This window comes from Arachis stenosperma, chromosome 1 (genome assembly GCF_014773155.1).
Source record: "Arachis stenosperma cultivar V10309 chromosome 1, arast.V10309.gnm1.PFL2, whole genome shotgun sequence".
Classification (NCBI taxonomy): Eukaryota; Viridiplantae; Streptophyta; class Magnoliopsida; order Fabales; family Fabaceae; genus Arachis; species Arachis stenosperma.
The window spans coordinates 92,079,606-92,092,777 of record NC_080377.1 but is presented as its reverse complement, the minus strand read 5'-3'; positions in this window follow the sequence as shown (position 1 = coordinate 92,092,777).

The window sequence follows — 13,172 nt, the reverse complement described above, 5'->3', positions numbered from 1 at the left end:
TAATATTTTTTTGAAAAATTTTTTAAAAAAAGGGAATAAAGGACTCAGAATTTAATGACTCCATAACAACAAAAATAAATTATTCCTAATCTAGGCAACAAAATAAACCTTTAGTTGTTCAAACTCGAATAATCCCCGGCAACGGCGCCAAAAACTTGGTGCACGAAATTGCAATCACACTTTTGCAATCCGCACAACTAACCAGCAAGTGCACTTGGTCATCCAAATAATACCTTACGTGAGTAAGGGTCGATCCCACAGAGATTATTGGTTTGAAGCAAGCTATGTTTATTTTATTATTCTTAGTCAGGATTTCAATTAAAATTATCAGTTTGAATTATTAGAAAAATAAAAGAGCGTGAATTAATTACTTGTAATGCAGTAATGGAGAATATGTTGGAGTTTTGGAGATGCTTTGTCTTCTAAATTTCTGTAATGTAATATTCCATCCATGGAAAAGTGCAAAGTTCCTTCTATGGCAAGATGTATGTAGGGTGTCACCATTATCAGTGGCTACCTCCCATCCTCTCAGTGAAAACGGTCCAGATGCTCTGTCACAGCACAACTAATCAGCTGTTGGTTCTCGATCATGTTGGAATAGGATCCATTGATCCTTTTGTGTTTGTCATCACGCCCAGCAATCGCGAGTTTGAAGCTCGTCACAGCCATTCAATCCTTGAATCCTACTCGGAATACCACAGACAAGGTTTAGACTTTCTGGATCCTCAAGAGTGGCCGCCATCAGTTCTAGCTTATACCACGAAGATTTTGATTAAGGAAGCTAAGAGATGGTCTTTCAATCTGATGTAGAACGGAGGTGTTTGTCAGGCACACGGTCATGGATTGAGGAAGGTGATGAGTGTCACGGATCATCACCTCCTTCACAATTAAGCGCGAATGAACATCTTAGATAGGAACACACACACGTTTGATTGGAGAAATAGAACCACTTGCATTAATTCATTGAGACGCTGCAGAGCTTCTCACCCCCAACAATGGAGTTTATAGACTCATGCCGTCAAAGTGTATAAAATTCAGATCTGAAAAATGTCATGAGATACAAAATAAGTCTCTAAAAGTTGTTTAAATTGTAAACTAATAACCTAGGTTTACAGAAAATGAGTAAACTATGATAGATAGTGCAGAAATCCACTTCTGGAGCCCACTTGGTGTGTGCTGAGGCTGAGACTTTTCTCACGTGCCTGGGCTGTTTTGGACGTTCAACGCCAGGTTGTAACCTATTTCTGGCGTTGAACTCCAACTTGTAACTTTTTTCTGGCGCTGGACGCCAGACTGCAACATGGAACTGGCATTGAATGCCAATTTACGTCGTCTATCTTCGCGCAAAGTATGGACTATTATATATTGCTGGAAATCCCTGGATGTCTACTTTCCAACCCAATTGATAGCGCGTCAATTAAACTCCTGTAGCTCCAAAATATCCATTCCGAGTGCAGGGAGATCAGGATCCAACAGCATCAGCAGTCCTTTTTCAGCCTAACTCAGATTTTTGCTCAGCTCCCTCAATTTCAGCCAGAAAATACCTGAAATCACAGAAAAAACACACAAACTCATAGTAAAGTCCAGAAATATAATTTTTTCCTAAAAACTAATAATATTCTACTAAAAACTAATTAAAACATGCTAAAATCTACATGAAATTACCCCCAAAAAGCGTATAAAATATCCACTCATCACTGTGTTCAAGAATCATCATACTTAACTAGGAGAGTCAATAACACTATCTGGATTCTGAGTTCCTATAGAAGCCAATCATTCTGAATTTCAAAGGATAGAGTGAGATGCCAAAACTGTTCAGTGGCAAAAAGCTAAAAGCCCTGCTCATCTAATTAATACTGATCTTCATAGATGTTTTTGGAATTCATTGCATATTCTCTTCTTTTTATCTTTATTTGATTTTCAGTTGCTTGGGGACAAGCAACAATTTAAGTTTGGTGTTGTGATGAGCGGATAATTTAAGTTGCTTTTTGGCATTGTTTTTAGTATGTTTTTAGTATGTTTTAGTTAGTTTTTATTATATTTTTATTAGCTTTTAGTTAAAATTCACTTTTCTGGACCTTACTATGAGTTTGTGTATTTTTCTGTGATTTCAAGTATTTTCTGGCTGAAATTGAGGGACCTGAGCAAAAATCTGATTCAGAGGCTAAAAAGGACTGCAGATGCTGTTGGATTCTGACCTCCCTATACTCGAAGTGGATTTGCTGGAGCTAAAGAAGCCCAATTGGTGCGCTCTTAATTGCGTTGGAAAGTAGACATCCTGCGCTTTCCAGCAATGTATAATAGTTCATACTTTGCCCGAGATTTGATGGCCCAAACCGGCGTTCCAAATCAGCTCAAGACTGCCCGGCGTTAAACGCCGGAACTGGCACAACAATGGGAGTTAAACGCCCAAACTGGCACAAAAGCTGGCGTTTAACTCCAAGAAAAGTCTCTACACATGAAAGCTTCAATGCTCAGCCCAAGCACACACCAAGTGGGCCCGAAAGTGGATTTTTATGTCATTTACTCATCTTTGTAAACCCTAAGCTACTAGTTCTCTACAAATAGGACCTTTTGAGATTGTATTTTTCATCATTGGATCACTTTAGATCTTTTGATCATCTTTGGACGTCTAGTTCTTAGATCATTGGGGGTTGGCCTCTCGGCCATGCCTAGACCTTGTTCTTATGTATTTTCAACGGTGGAGTTTCTACACACCATAGATTAAGGTGTGGAGCTCTGCTGTACCTCGAGTATTAATGCAATTACTATTGTTCTTCTATTCAATTCAGCTTATTCTTGTTCTAAGATATTCATTCGCACCCAAGAACTTGATGAATGTGATGATTATGTGACGCTTATCATCATTCTCACTTATGAATGCGTGCCTGACAACCACCTCTGTTCTACAAGCAAACAAGGCTTGAATGTTTATCTCTTGGATCCCTTAATCGGAATCTTCATGGTATAAGCTAGAATTGATGGTGGCATTGAAGAGAATCCAGAAGGTCTAAACCTTGTCTGTGGTATTCTGAGTAGGATTCAAGGATTGAATGACTGTGACGAGCTTCAAACTCCTAAAGGCTGGGCGTTAGTGACAGACGCAAAAGAATCACTGGATTCTATTCCAACCTGATTAAGAACTGATAGATGATTAGTCGTGCTGTGACAGAGCGCGTTAAACATTTTCACTGAGAGGACAAGACTGTAGCCATTGACAACGGTGATGCCCAACATACAGCTTGCCATGGAAAGGAGTAAGAAGGATTGGATGAAGACAGTAGGAAAGTAGAGAGACAGAAGGGACAAAGCATCTCCATACGCTTATCTGAAATTCTCACCAATGAATTACATAAGTATCTCTATCTTTATTTTATGTTTTATTTATCTTTTAATCATTAATCCTCCATAACCATTTGAATCCACTTGACTGAGATTTACAAGATAACCATAGCTTGCTTCATACCAACAATCTCCGTGGGATCGACCCTTACTCACGTAAGGTTTATTACTTGGACGACCCAGTGCACTTGCTGGTTAGTTGTGCGAAGTTGTGATAAAGAGTTGAGATTGCAATTAAGCATACCATGTTGATGGTGCCATTGATGATCATAATTTCGTGCACCAATGCATCATCAATTTATCATGCAATTCTAGCAAAATACTCATGAAATCATGTAAAGTTCACAATAGTTGCTTGAATCAAGGTGTAAGTGTAATTTCATCCAAAACTTGCCTTATTCACTAAGAAAATGCATGAAACTACCATAAAACAGTAAAGAAAAGGTCAGTGAAACTGGTCTAGATGCTCTGGCATCACAACACCAAACTTAAAGCTTGCTTGCCCCTAAGCAAGTACTGAAGCATAAGAAGAATGGAATGAAAGAACAAGAAGATAAAATAGAAGTAGCATTCCTGTTGTTCATACCCTGGGTTGATCTATCCGACCCGGGATGATTAGAGATAAAGCGATTGACCTCTTCAGGTCCGACTAGCCGACCTCTTCTCAAAGAGCTCGGCCAAATCGACAGGAGAGCCCAGTAAAGGGCCCAAACAGAGGAACACGACCCAAATTCTAGGGCAATCCAAGCCTATAGAGATAAAGGCGGTTCCATTGAAGATACGCTGACCTGAGCTCAAAGATAAAGATAAGATAAGATAACTAACTTATCTTATCCAAAGGTCACATCTCACCATTATAAATATACTGGAGCACCCAGGTATAACTGATACTCTGATTCTACTCAATACCTGCTTAATACCCTTGCTAACTGATGAGCGGATAATTTGTACGCTTTTTGGCATTGTTTTTAGTATGTTTTTAGCATGATCTAGTTAGTTTTTAGTATATTTTTATTAGTTTTTAGTTAAAATTCACTTTTCTGGACTTTACTATGAGTTTGTGTGTTTTTCTGTGATTTCAGGTATTTTCTGGCTGAAATTGAGGGTCCTGAGCAAAAATCTGATTCAGAGACTGAAAAGGACTGCAGATGCTGTTAGATTCTGACCTCCCTGCACTCGAAGTATATTTTCTGGAGCTAAAGAAGCCCAATTGGCGCGCTCTCAACGGCATTGGAAAGTAGACATCCTGGGCTTTCCAGCAATGTATAATAGTCCAGACTTTGCCCGAGATTTGATGGCCCAAACCGGCGTGGCAAATCAGCCTCAGAATTTCCAGCGTTTAACGCTGGAACTGGCATAACACTTGGAGTTAAACGCCCAAACTGGCATAAAAGCTGGCGTTTAACTCCAGAAAAGGTCTCTACACGAAAATGCTTCATTGCTCAGCCCAAGCACACACTAAGTGGACCCAGAAGTGGATTTTTACGTCATTTACTCATTTCTGTACACCCTAGGTTACTAGTTTACTATTAATAGGATCTTTTGACATTGTATCTGTACCTGATGACACTTTACACGTTTCTTTGTGTACCTTCCATGGCATGAGTCTCTAAACCACATGGTTGGGGGTGAGGAGCTCTGCTGTGTCTTGATGGATTAATGCAATTACTACTGTTTCTTATTCAATCATGCTTGCTTCCATTCTAAGATATCACTTGTTCTTAAACCGGATGAATGTGATGATCCGTGACACTCATCATATTCTCAACTATGAACGTGTGCCTGACAACCACCTCCGTTCTACCTTAGATTGAGTAGATATCTTGGATTCCTTAATCAGAATCTTCGTGGTATAAGCTAGAACTGATGGCGGCATCAAGAGAATCCGGAAGGTCTAAACCTTGTCTGTGGTATTCTGAGTAGGATTCAATGATTGAATGACTGTGACGAGCTTCAAACTCCTGAAGGCGGGGCGTTAGTGACAGACGCAAAAGAATCACTGGATTCTATTCCGGCCTGATTGAGAACCGACAGATGGATAGCCGTGCCGTGACAGGGTGCGTTGAACATTTCCACTGAGAGGATGGGAGGTAGCCATTGACAACGGTGAAACCCTACATACAGCTTGCCATGGAAGGAGCCTTGCGTGTTTGATGAAGAAGACAGTAGGAAAGCAGAGATTCAGAAGATGGAGCATCTCCAAAACCTCAACCTCTTCTCCATTACTGCATAACAAGTATTCATTTCATGTTCTTTTGCTTTTTACAATCAATCCTGATAATTTCTGATATCCTGACTAAGATTTACAAGATAACCATAGCTTGCTTCAAGCCGACAATCTCCGTGGGATCGACCCTTACTCACGTAAGGTATTACTTGGACGACCCAGTGCACTTGCTGGTCAGTTGTGCGGGGTTGCAAAAGTGTGATTGCAATTTCGTGCACCAAGTTTTTGGCGCCGTTGCCAGGGATTGTTCGAGTTTGGACAACTGACGGCTTATCTTGTTGCTTAGATTAGGACTGTTTTATTTTTGTTGGTTTAGAGTTTTTTAGTTGAGTCTAGTTTCATATTTTAAGTTTGGTGTCAATTGCATGCTTTTTGCTTTTCTTTTAATTTTCGATTTTGCATTCCTTAGTCCCTTTTTGATCCGTAAAAATTCTAAGTTTGGTGTCCTCTTTGTGTTTTTCCCTTAAAAATTTTCGAAAAAAATTGTGTTTGATTTTCTAAAATTTTAAGTTTGGTGTCATTTTGTTGTTTTTCTCTTTCCTCATTTCAAAAAAAAAATCAAATCTTTTTCAAAATAATTTTCAATCATATCTTTTCGATTGCTGATTTCAAAATCTTTTTAATTAACTAATTGATTCAGTTTTCAATTTGCTTTGATCTTATTTTCTTTTAATTTTCGAATTTTTTTTATTTTATTTTCCTTTTGTTTTTATTTTATTTTTCGGTTAATTAAAAAAAAATTTTTTTTCTACTTGCAATCCATATCATTTCCCTTTCTCCATCATGGACCTAAGTGAGATTGATCAGTCCAGAAGGACTCTGGGGTCATATGCTAACCCCATTACAGCTGCATATGGGAGTAGCATCTGTATACCTCCCATCAAAGCAAGCAGCTTTGAGCTAAACCCTCAACTCATTATCATAGTGCAGCAAAATTGCCAGTATTCCGGTCTTCCACAGGAAGAACCTACTGAGTTTCTGGCACAGTTCTTACAAATTGCTGACACAGTACATGATAAAGAGGTGGATCAGGATGTCTACAGACTATTACTGTTTCCATTTGCTGAAAAGTTTCAGAGTGGGTACAGTTAGACATCTTCTACTATGGGCTTACAGAAAAAGCTCAGATGTCTTTAGACCACTCAGCTGGTGAATCTATACACATGAGGAAGACAATGAAGAGGCTCAAGAGCTTATAGAACTGTTGCTAGAAACCAATATTTATACTTAGCAATGAGTTCTCTCCAAAAGTGGAAGTCATGGCAGTAGTCACTGATCCTAATCTTCAAGAACAGATGATTGAGCTTAATCAACAATTCCTCCTGATGACAGAACAATTAGCAGAATTTAAAGAGATGCTGCATGAAACTAAAGTTGCTAACAAGAACATAGAATTGTAGTTGAATCAGACAAAACAGCAGCTATCTAAACAGATAACAGAAGAATGCCAAGCAGTTTAACTGAGGAGTGGGAAGACATTGAATAACACTGCTCAAAGTAGCAAAAAGTCAATGAAGGAACAATTGACAGAGGATAACCAAACCACTGTCCAAAATCCCTCTGAGGACAGTAAGAGCCCGGAGAGGAGTACTTTTGGCGTTCAAACGCCAGAAAGGGGAGGAAAGCTGGCGTTAAATGCCCATTCCTTGCCCAGTTCTGGCGTTCAAACGCCAGAAAAGGGAGAGAAGTTGGCGTTAAACGCCCAATCTTCACCCATGCCTGGCGTTCAGACGTCAAGGGAGGATCAGACACCTGAGAGTGCTAACAGTAATCCCCCTAAAAAGGCGTCTTCAACCACTTCTGTAAGGAATAAACCTGCAGCAACTAAGGTTGAAGAATATAAAGCCAAGATGCCTTATCCTCAGAAACTCCGCCAAGCGGAACAGGATAAGCAATTTGCCCGCTTTGCAGACTATCTAAGGACTCTTGAAATCAAGATTCCGTTTGCAGAGGCACTTGAGCAAATACCTTCTTATGCTATGTTCATGAAAGAGATCTTAAGTCATAAGAAGGATTGGAGAGAAACTAAAAAAGTATTTCTCACTGAAGAATGCAGTGCAGTCATTCTGAAAAGCTTACCAGAAAAGCTTCAAGATCCAGGAAGCTTTATGATACCATGCACATTAGAAGGTGCTTGCACCAAGGCAGCCCTGTGTGACCTTGGAGCAAGCATCAATCTAATACCTGCATCCACTATCAGAAAGCTTGGGTTGACTGAAGAAGTCAAACCAACCCGGATATGCCTCCAACTTGCTGATGGCTCCATTAAATATCCATCAGGCATAATTGAGGACATAATTGTCAAGGTTGGGCCATTTGCCTTTCCAACTGACTTTGTAGTGCTGGAAATGGAGGAGCACAAGAGTGCAACTCTCATTCTAGGAAGACCTTTCCTAGCAACTGGACAGACCCTCATTGACGTCCAAAAAGGGGAATTAACCCTTAGAGTCAATGAAGATGAGTTCAAGTTGAATGTTGTCAAAGCTATGCAGCATCCAAACACATCAAATGACTGCATGAGCACTGATATTATTGACTCTTTGGTGGAGGAGGTCAATATGACTGAAAGTCTTGAATCAGAGCTAGATGACATCTTTAAAGATGTTCAGCCTGATCTGGAGGAACTAAAGGAAATAAAAGAAATTCTGAAAATTCCTCAAGAAGAAGATAAACCTCCTAAACCAGAGCTCAAGCCACTACCACCATCCCTGAAATATGCATTTCTGGGAGAAGGTGACACTTTTCCAGTGATCATAAGCTCTACTTTAAATCCACAGGAAGAGGAAGCACTAATTCAAGTGCTAAGGACACACAAGACAGCTCTTGGGTGGTCCATAAGTGATCTTAAGGGCATTAGCCCAGCAAGATGCATGCACAAGATCCTATTGGAGGATGATGCTAAGCCAGTGGTTCAACCACAAAGGCGGCTAAATCCAGCCATGAGGGAGGTGGTGCAGAAAGAGGTCACTAAGTTACTAGAGGCTGGGATTATTTATCCTATTTCTGACAGCCCCTGGGTGAGCCCTGTCCATGTTGTCCCAAAGAAGGGAGGCATGACAGTGGTTCATAATGAAAAGAATGAACTGGTTCCTACAAGAACAGTTACAGGGTGGCGTATGTGTATTGACTACAGAAGGCTCAATACAGCCACCAGGAAGGATTATTTTCCTTTACCATTCATAGACCAGATGCTAGAGAGACTGGCAGGTCATGAATATTACTGCTTTTTGGATGGCTATTCAGGTTACAACCAAATTGCAGTAGATCCTCAAGACCAAGAGAAAACAGCATTTACATGTCCTTCTGGAGTATTTGCCTACAGAAGGATGCCTTTTGGTCTGTGCAATGCACCTGCAACCTTTCAGAGGTGCATGCTCTCTATCTTCTCAGATATGGTAGAGAAATTTCTGGAAGTCTTCATGGATGACTTTTCAGTATTTGGAGACTCATTCAGCTCCTGCCTTAACCATCTAGCCCTAGTTCTGAAAAGATGCCAAGAGACCAACCTAGTTTTAAACTGGGAAAAATGTCACTTTATGGTGACTGAAGGAATTGTCCTTGGGCATAAAATTTCAAACAAAGGAATAGAGGTGGATCAAGCTAAAGTTGAAGTAATTGAAAAATTACCACCACCTACCAATGTTAAGGCAATCAGAAGCTTTCTGGGGCATGCAGGATTCTACAGAAGGTTTATAAAGGATTTTTCAAAAATTGCCAACCCTCTGAGTAATCTGCTAGCTGCTGACACTCCATTTATTTTTGATAATGAGTGTCTGCAGGCGTTTGAAACTCTGAAAGCTAAGCTGGTCACAGCACCAGTCATCTCTGCACCAGACTGGACATTACCATTTGAACTAATGTGTGATGCCAGTGACCATGCCATTGGTGCCGTACTGGGACAAAGGCATGGTAAGCTTCTGCACGTCATTTATTATGGCAGCCGTATTCTAAATGATGCACAGAAGAACTACACAACCACAGAAAAGGAGTTACTTGCAGTGGTTTATGCCATTGACAAGTTCAGATCTTATTTAGTAGGATCAAAAGTGATTGTGTACACTGACCATGCTGCTCTTAAATATCTACTCACAAAGCAGGATTCAAAACCCAGGCTCATAAGATGGGTGTTGCTTCTGCAAGAGTTTGATATAGAAATAAGAGACAGAAAAGGGATAGAGAATCAAGTGGCTGATCACCTGTCCCGGATAGAACCAGTAGCAGGAGCATCCCTCCCTCCTACTAAGATCTCTGAAACCTTTCCGGATGAGCAATTGTTTGCTATTCAGAAAGCTCCGTGGCTTGCAGACAGTGCAAACTATAAGACTCAAGGTTCTCATTCTGTAACCAAAGAGAGGAAACATGAAGAGTTTCTCTCAAAACAGAGTCAAACAGAGCCCCCACAGTCAAACTCTAAGTTTGGTGTTGGGAGGCCACCACCAACTTCTAAGTTTGGTGTTGAACCCCCACATTCAAACTCTAAGTTTGGTGTTGGGAGGTTCCAACATTGCTCTGAACATCTGTGAGGCTCCATGAGAGCCCACTGTCAAGCTACTGACATTAAAGAAGCGCTTGTTGGGAGGCAACCCAATATTATATTTATAATTTTCCTTTGTTATTTTATGTTTTCTATAGGTTGATGATCATGGGAAGTCACAAATTCAATTGAAAAAGCAGAAACAGAATGAAAAACAGGAAGAAAAATAGCTCACCCTAGAGGAAAACCTTGCTGGCGTTTAAATGCCAGTAAGGGCAGCAAATGGGCGTTTAACGCCCAGTCTGGCACCATTCTGGGCGTTTAACACCAGAAAGGGGCACCAGACTGGCGTTAAACGCCAGGAATGGGCACCAAGCTGGCGTTAAACGCCAGAAATGGGCACCAGCCCGGCGTTTAACGCCATGATTGGTAGTAGGAGCATTTTTGCTCGCCACTTGGTGCAGGGATGAATTATCCTTGACACCTCAGGATCTGTGGACCCCACAGGATCTCCACCTACCCCACCACTCTCTGTCTTCTTTCTTCTTTTAGTCGAGGACGAGCAAACCTTCTAAGTTTGGTGTGGTAAAAGCATTGCTTTTTATTTCTCCATAACCATTTATGGCACCTAAGGCCGGAGAAACCTCTAGAAAGAGAAAAGGGAAGCCAAAAGCTTCCACCTCCGAGCCATGGGAGATGGAAAAATTCATCTCAAGGGATGCACTTTCCTCCACAAAACTATTGGGAGCAATTTAACACCTCCCTAGGAGAATTGAGTTCCAACATGGGACAACTAAGGGTGGAGCACCAAGAACATTCCATCCTCCTCCATGAAATTAAAGAAGATCATAGAATCATGAGAGAGGAGCAACAAAAGCAAGGAAGAGACATTGAGGAGCTCAGGCACTCCATAAGATCTTCAAGAGGAAGAACAAGCCACCATCACTAAGGTGGACCCGTTCTTTAATTTCCTTGTTCTTTATTTTCTTGTTTTTCAAATTTCATGCTTATGTTTATCCATGTTTGTGTCTTGTGATCATTAGTATCTTAGTGTCTATGCCTTAAAGTTATGAATGTCCTATGAATCCATCACCTTTCTTAAGAAAAATGTTCTTAATTGAAAAAGAGAAGAATTGCATGAATTTCAGATTTTATAACAGATTAATTATTTTGATGTGGTGGCAATACTTTTGTTTTCTGAATGTATCCTTGAACAGTGCATATGTCTTTTGAATTTGTGGTTCATGAATGTTAAAGTTGTTGGCTCTTGAAAGAATGATGAAAAAGGAGACATGTTACTGAGGATCTGAAAAATCATAAAAAAATGATTCTTGAAGCAAGAAAAAGCAGTGAATACAAAAAAAAAAAAAACGAAAAAAAGGAGAAAGAAAAAAAAAGAAAGAAAAAGAAAGAAATAAAGTTGTGATCCAAGGCAAAAAGAGTGTGCTTAAGAACCCTGGACACCTCTAATTGGAGACTCTAGCAAAATTGAGTCACAATCTGAAAAGGTTCACCCAATTATGTGTCTGTGGCATGTATGTATCCGGTGGTAATACTGGAAGACAGAGTGCTTTGGGCCACGGCCAAGACTCATAAAGTAGCTGTGTTCAAGAATCATCATACTTAACTAGGAGAATCAATAACACTATCTGGATTCTGAGTTCCTAAAGAAGCCAATCATTCTGAATTTCAAAGGATAGAGTGAGATGCCAAAACTGTTCAGAGGCAAAAAGCTAAAGCCCCGCTCATCTAATTAATACTGATCTTCATAGATGTTTTTGGAGTTCATTGCATATTCTCTTCTCTTTATCCTGTTTGATTTTCATTTGCTTGGGGACAAGCAACAATTTAAGTTTGGTGTTGTGATGAGCGGATAATTTGTACGCTTTTTGGCATTGTTTTTAGTATGTTTTTAGTATGATCTAGTTCGTTTTTAGTATATTTTTATTAGTTTTTAGTTAAAATTCACTTTTCTGGACTTTACTATGAGTTTGTGTGTTTTTCTGTGATTTCAGGTATTTTCTGGCTGAAATTGAGGGTCCTGAGCAAAAATCTGATTCAGAGACTGAAAAGGACTGCAGATGCTGTTGGATTCTGACCTCCCTGCACTCGAAGTGGATTTTCTGGAGCTACAGAAGCCTAATTGGCGCGCTCTCAACGGCATTGGAAAGTAGACATCTTGTGCTTTCCAGCAATGTATAATAGTCCATACTTTGCCCGAGATTTGATGGCCCAAACCGGCGTGGTAAATCAGCCTCAGAATTTCCAGCGTTTAACGCTGGAACTGGCATAAAACTTGGAGTTAAACGCCCAAACTGGCATAAAAGCTGGCGTTTAACTCCAGAAAAGGTCTCTACACGAAAATGCTTCATTGCTCAGCCCAAGCACACACTAAGTGGACCCAGAAGTGGATTTTTACGTCATTTACTCATTTCTGTACACCCTAGGTTACTAGTTTACTATTAATAGGATCTTTTGACATTGTATCTGTACCTGATGACACTTTACACGTTTCTTTGTGTACCTTCCACGGCATGAGTCTCTAAACCCCATGGTTGGGGGTGAGGAGCTCTGCTGTGTCTTGATGGATTAATGCAATTACTACTGTTTCTTATTCAATCATGCTTGCTTCCATTCTAAGATATCACTTGTTCTTAAACCGGATGAATGTGATGATCCGTGACACTCATCATATTCTCAACTATGAACGTGTGCCTGACAACCACCACCGTTCTACCTTAGATTGAGTAGATATCTCTTGGATTCCTTAATCAGAATCTTCATGGTATAAGCTAGAACTGATGGCGGCATTCAAGAGAATCCGGAAGGTCTAAACCTTGTCTGTGGTATTCTGAGTAGGATTCAATGATTGAATGACTGTGACGAGCTTCAAACTCCTGAAGGCGGGGTGTTAGTGACAGACGCAAAAGAATCACTGGATTCTATTCCGGCCTGATTGAGAACCGACAGATGGATAGCCGTGCCGTGACAGGGTGCGTTGAACATTTCCACTGAGAGGATGGGAGGTAGCCATTGACAACGGTGAAACCCTACATACAGCTTGCCATGGAAGGAGCCTTGCGTGTTTGATGAAGAAGACAGTAGGAAAGCAGAGATTCAGAAGATGGA